Source organism: Asterias amurensis, chromosome 20 (assembly GCF_032118995.1).
Source record: "Asterias amurensis chromosome 20, ASM3211899v1".
NCBI classification, from domain to species: Eukaryota; Metazoa; Echinodermata; class Asteroidea; order Forcipulatida; family Asteriidae; genus Asterias; species Asterias amurensis.
Genome location: NC_092667.1, coordinates 9,597,095 through 9,610,658, shown reverse-complemented (window position 1 = coordinate 9,610,658; position 13,564 = coordinate 9,597,095). Strand labels below are relative to the sequence as shown.

The window sequence follows — 13,564 nt, the reverse complement described above, 5'->3', positions numbered from 1 at the left end:
TACGTGATTATGCTGCATATTATTCGTATGTAGGTTCAGTGCATGCACGCACGCTTACGCGCGCACATTAGTCATGTACATGTCCACCGGACAGTTTTTGCATAGCCCCGGACACGATTGCATATGCAAAAGTGTCCTGAGCGGACAGTATTGCATGGCGGACACAATTGCATCTGACACCGGCCGCTTCATACAATGTTTGAGCAGCACTTAAAACAAGAAATCAAATAAGTTTTTTTTGCACTGATGACATGTCCCCTATACAGCTTGTCAATATTACAATGGTCGCTTAGAAACGCAACGTTTGTTGTTCTTTATTCGTCTTTTGTCGAAAGAACCATAAACCCGAAGATACCTTTGTAGAAAAAGAGTAAATGAATATGAGTTTAAGATGTGGTGCGCAACCCTGGTAGAGGGAAACCCTAAAACAATCACGTAGGGTCTGAACAACCAATCTACACGATGCAAGGCTTCGTCCCTAGATTTTAACTGGAGTCCACATCAGTAAAGGTCACACGGTAAAATGTGCATTTTAGTTTGTACTGGTGAATTATTCATGTTTGGAGCATAATTAAGTAATCAAGGGTTCCAACAGCCGGTGTGGATGTTTTGTTGTTGTCAGTTAGGAGCTAGCAACTATTAGTTAAAATGTTTTGCAAAGGCTTTTAGTTTGAAATGTACACTTTTTGATGCTTTATTACACATTGAGAAAACGTTTTAATTTTGATTTCTTTACAATTTAACGATATAGTAACAATACTCTTTTCATATTTTTTTTCTCCTGTAAATAGCTTCGTTTTTAGTCTATTTTCAAGGCGTTTTCAACAAACATTTCCCTTCCGTTAGTCTCTTCTCCAGTCGTCATTATTCATCAGTTCCTATGCCCTCGACCACAAAAGCTATTTTGACAATCTATACATCATATGAAAGGGCCTCACGTACTTCACAAAAATGGGTATGTTGGTGACCTTCTCTTGACCTTTTGACCTTTTTAAACCGGAAGTGCCTGTAAAATGCTTTGAAGAGGCATTATTTAAAGGCTTTTAGGTTGAAACGACACTTTTTGATGCTTTACCATAAAACTATTTCACATCGAGAAAACTTTTTGGTTTTGATTTCTTTGCAATTTGACGAGCTATCAACAACACGTTTTTCATTGATTCAAACACTGACCCAACAATAGCCGAACACCTAGTGTTTGTTTCTACAAATACTATATTTAGTTTTGTTTTTCTTTTCAAGATTCTTGCAGTAACTTTACTGAAATCGTAGCTCAAATTTTTTAAAGATAGCCAAGGCTTATTATTTATAATTAAACGCACAATTTTTGACCCTTTCGGTAATATTTGTACAAGTCCTCATTGGGGAACAATAAAAAACCACGGTAATATTGATGGCGATTATTTTTGTATAATGATAAAATGGATACAATAACTTTTCAAGGCTTTTTTTCTGGCTCAATGCTGATTAATTGCGAAGGCATAAGTTTGCGACAATATCACCATGAATGATAAATACAGTTTTCTTTGTGTTTACTAATAAGCGTTTTGTTGGGTAAGTGCTAAATTATTTCATCATCATTAGCTTCGTCAAGTCAGCTTCGAAGAAACAAATTAATAATGATCTATAAATAACTAGATCGATTCACCAATGCGTAGGCATACTATTGACTACCTAGTTTTATTTTGATGTTTCTTATTTTCTACAAACAAAAGCTATAGCGAGGTTTCCTCCTACCGCATAATACAGTGTATCGCTTTAGGTGGCTGGGCGGTCCAGTGGCTAAAATGGCTAGCTGACATACAAAAATAAAGTAGGAGTCTATACTTGTGGATTGAGCGGTAATAATGAATAAAGAGATATTTGTTTTTTCCTTGTTCTTCAAAGCCAGCTGAAAAGAGAGGGGTGGATTGTTTTATCAATGGAGGGGATACATATTTTGTTGTCCTTTCGGAATCTTACTATCGTCTTCTTGTATGAAATTTGTCCGTGTGTACATACACGACTAACAATGCGTTATACTGCCAACAAACAAACAAACTGGAATTTATTTTTTCAATTGTTAGCCTACAACAGTTAAATTGGTTCGTCAACACTGTGGAGAATACTTTCTAAAACGGGGGAGAATTGTAATCGAAAAATGAGGTACTTTAAAATCCTCTAAAATCAAATTTTGATTGGTAAGATAATTTCAAGCCATGAGTGTGAACACTAAAAGCTAACCTATTAAAAAACAGGGAGCACTGAAAAGTTGATATACAATTTTCTGTATCATTGTTGAGTCTAGACTACACCTGGTAGGCCTATCCTGTTGAAGTAGTGTAGGCCTACATTATAAGAGAAAATAATCAACGGTTTGTGCTTTTAACAACAGAGAAAATATGTTCAAATAATAAATAACTCTTTCTTAGAAAAACCACTAACTCAAATACTTTCAAAATGACATTGAAAGCACCTGTTGGTCCCTCTGATGAAAGTGCAATTTGGTTGTATATATGTATCCAGTACAATCAAAAGTTTATTACGGATACCTGGCCTGCACCCGGGTACCTGCCCTGTATGGTATCCTGACAACATCAATATGGAACCACAGCAGAACCTGACTATTTTTCACGTGAGAAGTCCGTCGTCTGCTAGGTTTTCTGTATTGTTTTAAATTTGATTTTCAGGGTGAAGGACTAAAAATTAGCCTTGGTATCCACCATTTTCGGATTCAGCACCCCCAAATTAGTTAAATCAGGTATGTCACCAACTTTTACTCAAAAATGCCGCTCATTTCCTTAACTAGAGCCCTTTTTGGAAATCTGGTCTAGACTATTGTGTGATACCAGTTACCTTCCATATGTTATGAGACCCTATTACATATGTACATGTCATTACGTGAAATCTGGGGAAGACCGCCTATATCACGTCTCGGAAACTCGTATTATCACGAAAACACGGAATTCAAAGATACAACAATTCGGAAATACATAGTTCAAAGATGTAACAATAATAATAATAATAACAACCGTATTTATAACGCGCCTTTTGCCAAAGGATACAAAGCGCCAGGTATTATTACTGCAAGGAGTGGGGCGAATTTTGAGATATAAGACTTAAACCTTAAGCACCATGTAATGGTTTACAAGGTGCTGTGGCGCAATATGCTGCCAATCCAGCCAGGAACACCGGGGTGAACCCCTTCTCCGAAAGACGGAATTCCTAGTTATCACAAAGTGCCATAAAGTCCCCTGCAGCCAGACCTTTATGTCTTGAGAAAAGTGCGCTCAAAGTTATATGTAAAAAATTAAGACTGCTTTAGCATATAATCTTTGAAATTTTACAATCATGTCAGGGAAGAAGATTGTTTTTACTCATACAGATCAGGCCAAATTTTGTTTACAACATGTTTAATTAACGAGTAATTAACATTCAGTTAGCAAGATCCTTGTTTCTTTATGAAAACTGTACAAACGCAGTTTGTGTACGGCACGTCGTATGCAAATACTTTTGGTTGTTTTTGAAATCGTTTTGGATCGAGTCGAATTCCTTTAGCACTCTGTTCAATTTAGCGTATCGTCATTCTTTTCCGTGACACACACGCGACTGTGAATTTGAATGCTGCTTTGATGAATTGTTAAATTGATTGATTATTTTGTTAAATCGAATGGCGCAACATACATTTGACTGATCATAAAACGAAATCGAATGACCCTTTTCAGTAGCATTCGATTTCGCGCGAAATAGAATTATAGCTTGGTGGTTAATTTGGCTGCTCATTTGCCGAAAATGACCGAGAAAACCTATATTATTCACTATACCTTCTGTGTAGACTAAAATTATGTTCAAGAGTGCCAACAAATTAACCGCATATGCCTTTAACATTCTTATAAGGAAACAACAAGTTAACCGAGTGTTTTTAAGACTGCACAAAAATCAGAATTGACTGCCTCAAAATGAAATTGAATAACTAAACACACGCCTCAAAAACACTCCTGCAAATTTGAATGCAGCTTCGACGAATTTTTAAATTGAATGATTATTTTGTTAAATCGAATGACGTAAAAGTAGATTTGACGTGTCTTAAAATGAAATCGAATGACCCTTTGTTAGAAGCATTCGATTTCGTGCGAAAAAGAATAGGCTTGTGGTTAAATTGGCTGCTCATTTTCCGAAATTGACCGAGAAAACCTATACTATCAACCTCTCCCCATTACTCGTTACCAAGTAAGGTTTTATGCTAATAATTATTTTGAGTAATTACCAATAGTGTCCACTGCCTTTAAATGTAATGTCCAATACATCAGTCTAAGAGTCCAACTCTGCAATTCAGGCATCGTCTTCATCCTACTTTATGTAACAAGCAAACTTAAAAATTGTGTTATTTTATTTCAAAAGGTAGTAGAAATGACTGTTAGCAAACTGCTTTTAACTATGTTGTACATGGTGTACATGCAAAATATTGTTTATACTGGCCTTACGTTTTTGACCCCCTAAAAAATCAAGCAAGCAGTTCAAAAAAATATAATTTTGTCGTCGCCAAATACATTCAGCGAACCATGAATCTATAATGCACAAATGAAACATTCAATAAAATATCAATTTATAAAAGACATTTTTTTTATGCATAACATGATGTCCTTGTTTTGGGATGTTATTTTTCTCTAGTTTTCTCGCTCCCCAACCAAAGTGACGACAAAACGTCTCAAATGAGAACATCAGCATAAGTATTGGAGTTGCACTGTTCGCATTGGACTTAATTTGGGTAAACTAAACCGAGCCAATGGGTAACTTACCAATTTTAAGTCCAATGCGAACAGCCCAGGAGGTTTTCCTCCCAGGTAATTTACCCAAACCCGAATGGGTAGTTTAACCGAGCCAAAGGTGCCCAGGAAGATTGACCAGGTCATTTTAACCGAGCCAGAAAGTCCAATGCGGACGCGACGACTCGGTTAAATCTCCCATCCGTCCGTGGCCCGAAGAAGCTGATATGTTTTGTCATGGGAGAATAATATTTGCAGGGGGCAGCTCGGTTAGTTTACCCACGGTCTCAGTTAGTTTACCCGAGTCAAGTAAATCCAAGTGCGGACGCTGGTAAGTTTCCCCTTTTGGAATGTTAACCGCTGTCTCGGTAAAACGTTAGTCCAATGCGAACACGGCTTAACCACTTCAATGTAGATTACGACATGGTTTCTTTCACACTTTTTTTTTGTCATGTTTCGTTTATGTTCAATGTAGATGTTTCGTTTAAACATATTCATCTCTCACTTTATTGCTTACAATTTATTTAACGCTAAATGTTTTCTGTTTGTTCTTCTTGTAATGTTGAATTGTTTTGCCGCAACATTTTCTTAAGATTAAACCCCCTAACATAATTTGCTTACATTGCTTTCTTCGTTAGATAGGGGGTCAATACTCGACAAGCTCTGTTTTTTTATGGTCCATCTCCACCATGTGTTTTGTATTGGTATTTAGTTTATGTTTTCTGTTATTGTACGATTGCATTTGCTTGTTACATATTATTCACTATAGACGAAGTGACCTCTGACGTCACACGAAAACCATAACATGATTCGCGCGCATACCGCCGGGCAAAACCTTTGTGTTTTGGCAGCCAGCTATGAAAGTGTACGCAATCTTACTGTGACTGCGCAACTCAGTGCCCGGCGAAACATGACGTATAGAGTGTTTTGTCAACAGAGGGCGGTTTGAATGTAAACATAGTTCACATCATCTATACCTTCTGTGTAGACTAAGCAAGTCTCGTGCGTATTTGAACTTCCGGGACCATTATGGTCACAACCCTAAGGAGTTTTACACTGTCAGCAAGTATTTATACTTCCTTATTATATTTCATTATAACGTTCTAGGATAACGCCAGTATTTAATAACAATAATAAAGGAATCTTGTCATATGCGCCAGGTCTGTCACAGGTGACACTCCTGGCGCAGGGACCCTAACAAAGCTTACAACTGTAGCCAGGGATCGAACCCAAATTACGATACAACCTAGGAATGGGCAATCAAGGGGTCACAGAGGATGCTTCTAATTTCAGATATGAATTTAATTTTGATTAGCATTTCCTGCTTTACAAAGGATGCTTGTTATAGAAGTCCTTGCCTGCCTGCTCGGTATTGCAGTGTCTGTATAGGGAATAAAAAATACCGCGATGATTGGTATGGACGGCCGAATGTTAGCAAACTTAAACCCCAAATTCAACCCTTTCTGCAAACTTTCATTAAAAAAAAAAAATAAAAAAAAAACCTCTCATGATTGGTTGCTTTGTTTCCATCAAATTTAACACGGTTTATTATTATTTCTGGACTATCGTTACACACTGTGGCCGTCTGTTTCTTTTTTTTTTGCATTTATGGCTTTCCATAGTTTTCAAACCCGGTTCAGCAAAAGTAAGGGCTGTGACGTTTCTGTAAAAAGATCTGTACTTGTACGCGTTTTGCCATAATGTATCCACAGTCATGGCGGCAACAGCAGCAGTCACCAGACAAGCAACGACATGGTGCAAATCAAGGTCCCGTTCGGTACGATGTACTTCGATTTTCGCTCAAATGCTTTTGTTCGTCGTGGTCATCTCTTCAGCGTTATTAGTCTTCCATAAGGTAACGGGTGTTTTAAATTTACAGTGAAACCATAATTCGTTCAAAATGTTCACACAAATTGCTGTTCAACATTTCCACAAACTTCGACAAACTAAGACTCATATTATTACTAGCTTCACTGGTACTTTACAATTCGATGAGTTTAGGTTACATTATTAAAAATCGTTTATGTTTTTGTGGGGGACAAACCCCTCCTCGACCCTTGTTTTTAACATTCATTATTAAATAATATTGCTTACTGAGACGCTAACGACGCCCATTTTGCATCCATAAGAGCCTATACACGTCACAAACAGTATACTACAAATAGGTCGCTGTATACTTCTTTTAAGCACTGGACACTATTGGTAATTATTAAAACAATAATTGTTAGCATGAAAACTTACTTGGTAATGAGCAATGGAAAGCTGTTGATAGTATAAAACGGCTCTCTCTGAAGTAACGAAGTTTTTGAGAAAGAAGTAATTTCTCACTATAATAATAGTTATTTGAATAGCTGTGATCTCGAATTCAAGCATCTGAAATCACACAAATGTGCGACAAGGGTATTTTTCTTCCAATATTCTCTCCAAACTTCGACGACCAATTCACTTTTTCAAATCTTCACAGGTTTGTAATTTGTGCATAATGTTGTGCACCAAGTGAGCAGACTGGTCTGTGACTGGTCAATATATTGGTGTTTATAGTGGCTTTAAAATCGGGTGTTACACAGGTGACTGCTCTATATTCCGACATCCCTATGTTCCGACACCCCTATGTTCCGACACCCCTATGTTCCGACAACTCAACCTATAATCCGACACCCCTATGTTCCGACACCCCTATATTCCGACACCCCTATGTTCCGACACCCATTTATTCCGACAACCAAAACACCCCTATGTTCCGACAACCTGCACCAACATTTTGTGTTAGCAATTTTTCAAGAAAAACGGTGCGAGTATAATTTATATAAAAAGTGTTATTCTGCAACTTTGGTTTAGTAAGAAGGGCTGAGTAAATTGGGGGGGGGGGGGTAAGACTTGATTATTTTTTATTATTAATTGTTAACATATTATTATTACTTTTATTATTATTATTATTTTTTTTGGGGGGGGGGGCAAATGAAAGAAATTACACATCGGCGCTAAAAACGCAGGGGAGAGTTGTAATTTTTATAAATTGAAGGCACATGTCACGGTCACACATCTAACGAAAAAATTGTGAAGTACTGAGCATTTTCTTGTGAGCTTACTCGAGGAGCCATAACTCATGTTCATAACCACAAAACACAAGCACCAATTTCATATGTGATTCAATTATCTTAATTTGATTCAATCACTTGAATCCAAAACAATTGACAAAATTCAACTTATGAATGTTCAAACTTATTACCGGCCGAAATTCGCCGGGATGTAATACAACTTGTGTTTTTGTTATTGGTCAACAGAGTAATAATGTGCGAATATAACTTGTCGGAACATAGTGGTGTCGGAATATAGGGGTGTCGGAACATAGGGATGTCGGAACATAGGGGTGTCGGAATATAGGTTCAGTTGTCGGAACATAGGGGTGTCGGAATATAGGGGTGTCGGAACATAGGGATGTCGGAATATAGGCTGAGTTGTCGGAACATATGGGTGTCGGAACATAAGGGTGTCGGAATATAGGTGTGTAACCGTTACACAGTTTACACCATGGATGATTGTTACATATAACTATGACTTTTATTGACATTAGGTTTGAATTTGTGTTTATTTGGTTGGCGGTAACACCAGTGTGTCTACTTGAGCATTGATTGACCTGCAGTGGATCCACTGAACCCCTATATATAAACAAGCCCACTCTTCTCTTACCTCTTCAGTCTCCTGACGATGACTATAGAGCAAGCTAGTCGAAACGTTGAGACCAATTCAGAACTGACTCCGCGGCAGTACAGTTAATTACGATCCTATAAGCTAACTAGTAGTCCAGTCTATTTTCTATACCATCCGCCCTAGTAATAGTTAAAAAGCAGGACAGTTCTTTTCAGAACTGAGAAGTCTTCCGAACCTCCGATTATCTACTCCGTGGCAGTAGAATAAAGCAAGACAGTTCTCTAAGAACAAACTCTACCTGGCAAGTAGAGACACACATGGTGATTGGTGTTACCGCAAACCAAATAGTATACATTGATACCTCACCATGCAATGCCTCAACTCATATAGGTCTGAGTTGTCATTTACTTGTTTCTGTTTACGTTTATCATTTCAACGTGTATTTCCTCATAATAACGTATGCCTAGCTCGTATACACACGAGCGTGTTACTATTTATATGTAGTAAACATTACATGCCTCCCTGTTGGGGAGGGGGGGGGGGACATGCGGGAGAGCTGAGCCATTTTTGACGTTTTGCACCATTCTGAAGAGATTAAATGTTGGATCCCCTAACTAAATGTTTTTAAGTAAAGCTTTAGAGAGTGACTTACTTAGTATCATAATAATTGAACCAACTGCTATTGTTTATTCATGGGAGATGCTTGAAACAAAAATGGCAAAGTGGCTCAACTCTCCCAGACTATGGGTAAGTTGAACCACCACAATAATCTGAAATAGACCGATTGCGTTCCGTGCGTCACGTGACCTATAGTGGGTGTTAGATGTAAACAAACACGGCGTACTGCATATAAACGTGCGTTAAAAAGACAGGATTACTGTTGCAATTTTTGGCTCAACAAAGACTCAATTCTTCAAATCACTGATCGAATACTCCGGAGTTTGTAACATGAGACCTTGCCGGTGGCCGGCTGAACAATGCCAGTAGAGGATAAACACAGTTCCGCCCGACAGGAAATTCCACGAGAATGTTCACACGAATTAGTCATGCGTTTGTGCACGGAAAATGTGGTTTTACATTGCCCTCGTTGTAATGATTTTGCTGCCAACTATTTCAATAAAAATCTCATTGAGGAGCTGCAAATCTTCATTCTCACCCTCAAATTATTTGATTAGAAGGGGAAGCTGTCAGCTATGAGTAGGACAACTTATCACAGCCCGACTTCACGCCGTGCACACAGCTCGCTCAAACATCAGTTATTCTAACCATACTCTCAAAAGAATCCTCATTTGTAGTAGAATACTGAAAGTATCAAACAGCAAATGTGATTTAAATCATTGTCACAACATTCAACTTAATAAAAAGGGCTCCGTTTCAGTTAGAAGTGTTATTTATCGAAAATACAGCCGATTATGGTCCCTGTGAGTCTTCCCATGTCTTTACTGTGTAGCTGTGTTTTTCTATACCCACTATAGGTCACGTGATCACATGTAAACATTGGTAGCGCAATCGTTCTATTGGTTTATCCATGGTAAAAGTGAAATGCACTCATAAATGCAACTCGTACATTGATCCAAACTGGCATTTTAAAACTATCCCAACAATTCTCTTAATGAATTCTGAAAAATTGCATGTTATCATGGCTATGTTCTATGTTCAACTCTCCCCATGCTCATTAGCTCAACTCTCCTATACGAGAGCCGTTTTGACATGTGACTTGATTTATCGAAGTAGATCCAATTAAAGTTACCATAATAAACAACAATATTTGGCCATATATAGACACATTATCACTATATTCATTGCTAAACATGTAAGTAATAGAATTAAGGGTCTTAACTAGAGTTCAGAAATTCACTTTTAAGTGGAATTTAGATGTTCTTGTCACTCCCACTTTGAGCACGTATCTCTCACATTCTCTGTTGTAGCCAAAAAGAAAGTTTGGTTACACACTACCAACAGAGGTCAAAATGGACTCAACCACTCTATGGGATAGTGTTTTTTTTTTTCGTTTTGTTTTCGGGGGGGGGGGGGGGAGTCAACTCTCCTTATGGCTAAACTCTCCGCATGGGCTGACCTGTTTACCACATTTCCTGGGGTTTGATCGTAAGTGTGAAATGACCGTGCATATTCCTGGGAAAAAGTACTCCCGGGATTTACCAAATTGGGATAGTGAGAACGGTTGCTGGGGAGGCGGTGGGGTTAAAAACTCCCGAGATTTTATTTCCCGGGAAATGGCTCTGTAGTGTAAAAAAGGCTTTAGAGACCTAATGGTAAACGAAACGGAACAATAAGCCTTCAAAATTTGAGGAGTAGAATTTGGGCCTTTTCGGATTTTGATAATACTTTAAATTTCGCTATAAACAAAACGAAAAAGATGAGTATGTGTAGTGGATTGTTTACAATGTTTGTATACAAACTATACGCAAGTTTTGCGGGAAAAGAAAACAGGCTCAGAAACGTCTCAAATGAAACAGTACAGAGGCAATAACAACCTTGGGTGCGGAGTTACCTGGGTAAACACCAGTGGTAAACATACTACAGTAACTACAACAGAACTAAAAAGTATGGAGATAACACGCACATCCCGGGGCGGTTCACCGGTCCCACGAAGTGACACGAATGTCAAAAATTAACCTTTTTCGGATTTTTTTTATTATACATATTCCGTTAGGGTTGAAGGAAATCTTCATTCTCATTGAGTTTAAAAGTAAAAAAAAAGTGTTGCCATGGTATTTAACGGTTTTACGTTTTGTAACATACATGTCGAAAACCGCTGTTGCGTTTTCACGAACTGACACCAAGATAACTGTCACTTCGTTAAAACGGCGCGCGCCCACCCGGCGGTTTCACGAAGTGACACAAACTAAACTCATCCCCAAATCTGGTCGAACCCTCACGCTGCAAAATGCGCATTTTGTTCGTCTTCGTGTGGACAAGAGCTGCGCGCATGTGCATTGTCCGCTTGGCAACACACGGATCACATGGAAGGCTTGCAGGCTGTAACGTGTTGTGTATGGTGATTTTAGTAAGTACTGAGTAAGTACTTTTGTTTTACTTTTTAAGTTAACGAGTGAAAATAAGTCTTGAAACAAACGTAAAAGTACCCTTCATAATTTATAGACCATTGTACTTCATTCAGTGGTAAGATTAAAACAGCCTAACTGTACTAGTACTGGTGCCCATACATTATTTAAATAGAGTAGAGTAATATTATATTATAGTTATTATAATATAATCACCGACTCACCAATCATGCCAATAATATGATAAATGACGTCTGATGAAACTGACAGCTCTATTTTGCCCTGTTTAATTAATTTAATGTTGGCTTGGTTGGGGTTTCGAACCTACAATCTACATGACATGAGTTAACCCCCCTTTTAATAACTAGTTTCTAGTGTGGACCGTCCTAGTCCCTACAGTAATAAAGTGTACAGTAGTAGAAAACTAGTCGGTAGTCTGTCATCAAAAGATAATAATTATAATTAGCTGGGCTTGTTAAAAAAATTGGCAATACTTAGGTTTGTCATTAATATCACTCAATTGCATTGATAAAATGTGGAAACCTTTGATGATTCAATTCCATTTTTAAATTAAATTTGGTAAGGCATAACAGTTTAATTTGGTTTGTAATTATTTTTGTATAGGTTCTGCAAAGTGCACAGATGTAATACTACACACGGAATGGCTTCACTTTACATCCCCCAAAAGGAATGTTAATAATGTTTTAAGACGTTACTTTACCTTCGTTATGAATATGACTTTTATTTCAGTTATTCACTCCATTTAATGCTCTCAAGATTTTTTCACATTAAATTTATAAATGTTTTTGTTTTATCCTGCATTCCGACATGGACTAGTGTCCAGTCTTTAATAAATGTGGACATAGGTAACTGTAGGTTGTACAAGGGTACCTTTATATTTAATTCAAGTGAAATGACAAACTTACACAGTAAACCCTTAATTATTTTTGTTTTTGTGAATTTCTTTTGTTATTCAGGTTTAAATTCCGCAGACCTTGGTCTTGATCTTGGCTCTTGATTAGTCGTGAGTTTTGGGCCCAGCAGATATAAGGACTTCATGGAATTTAGCGGAGACAAGCCGATGATGAGTACTTCATAAGAGCACTGGGGGAAACAATAACTTATACAGGTTTGTAACCATGATATTGGCTGCATGTCTATTACATGTACAGAACTGTTGACTTCAGTTTGTGGATTTACAACAGCTGAATGGTATTTATTTTGAAAACAAAACCCCCGACTTAACTATGTGAACAGAAATTAAAAGCCAGTGTGTGTTTTACACTGTTTACTGACCTTTAAACGAAAGCACACAGGACCACGTAAAACAATGATATCGTTTTTCACTTGTGATAGGTTTTAAAATGTTGTTTGTCGAGTATTCTTATTTCTATTTCTGTTTTAATGTTTCTGGTTGCAGATAAACAAGTACAGCCTATCGAGACGACCCCAACTACCAGCCACCTGTGGGCAGCTTGCTCAATATTTATGGACTGATATAAACCACAACCGATTTTCTTCTGAACACAATCCAGTTTGCCTGTTCAGTGTGCTACCACTGAGTTTGGGGGTACTTCCTGGATCTATCCTGGCTCTCCAACCATTTGCAATCTTTATAAGCAAACTACATGGCAATTATTGATGACTGTTACAAAGGGAAACTAATTTATATTCAGCTCTTTATCAAAATAAAGTAAGTGTATGGTTGAAAAACTGACTAGTTTTAACATGTCCAAGACAACTTATATATATAGAAAGAGTTAACAATATTACATACAGTTACCTAAACCCATAAACATTAACTGTAATATTATTATCCCAGATGTTAAAAAGTAAGTTAAGATCATACAATAGACTATGGCGACAATCTAGTATGAAGGTCTGCTGCAGTTTCATGAAAAACGATGAGTGTGAGAACATGCTTACAGATATGTTTTTTAATTAGTAATTAGTTTGTCAGTTCTTCACCAAAACTCAGTGTGATATTTTTGTATGGTTTAATAAGCCAACATCTTGAACATATAAAAAGTTTAACTTGTAACTGTCTTCGGGATAAACTTAATTGATTATTTAACAATTTTTTCCAATCCTCATATAATATTTATTCTATGATTAATTTGTTGTGTTTATCCAATAACAAAA

At 37.4% G+C, this 13,564-nt stretch overlaps 1 long non-coding RNA gene across 1 annotated transcript; it reads left to right on the top strand.

Moving 5' to 3' along the window:
• Positions 1 to 11,384: 11,384 nt before the first annotated feature.
• On the top strand, positions 11,385 to 13,320 carry LOC139952751 (uncharacterized). Its single transcript, XR_011787907.1, has 3 exons — positions 11,385 to 11,424; positions 12,400 to 12,551; positions 12,843 to 13,320. It is a non-coding gene; the product is annotated as an uncharacterized lncRNA (long non-coding RNA).
• The last annotated feature ends 244 nt before the right edge of the window (positions 13,321 to 13,564 follow it).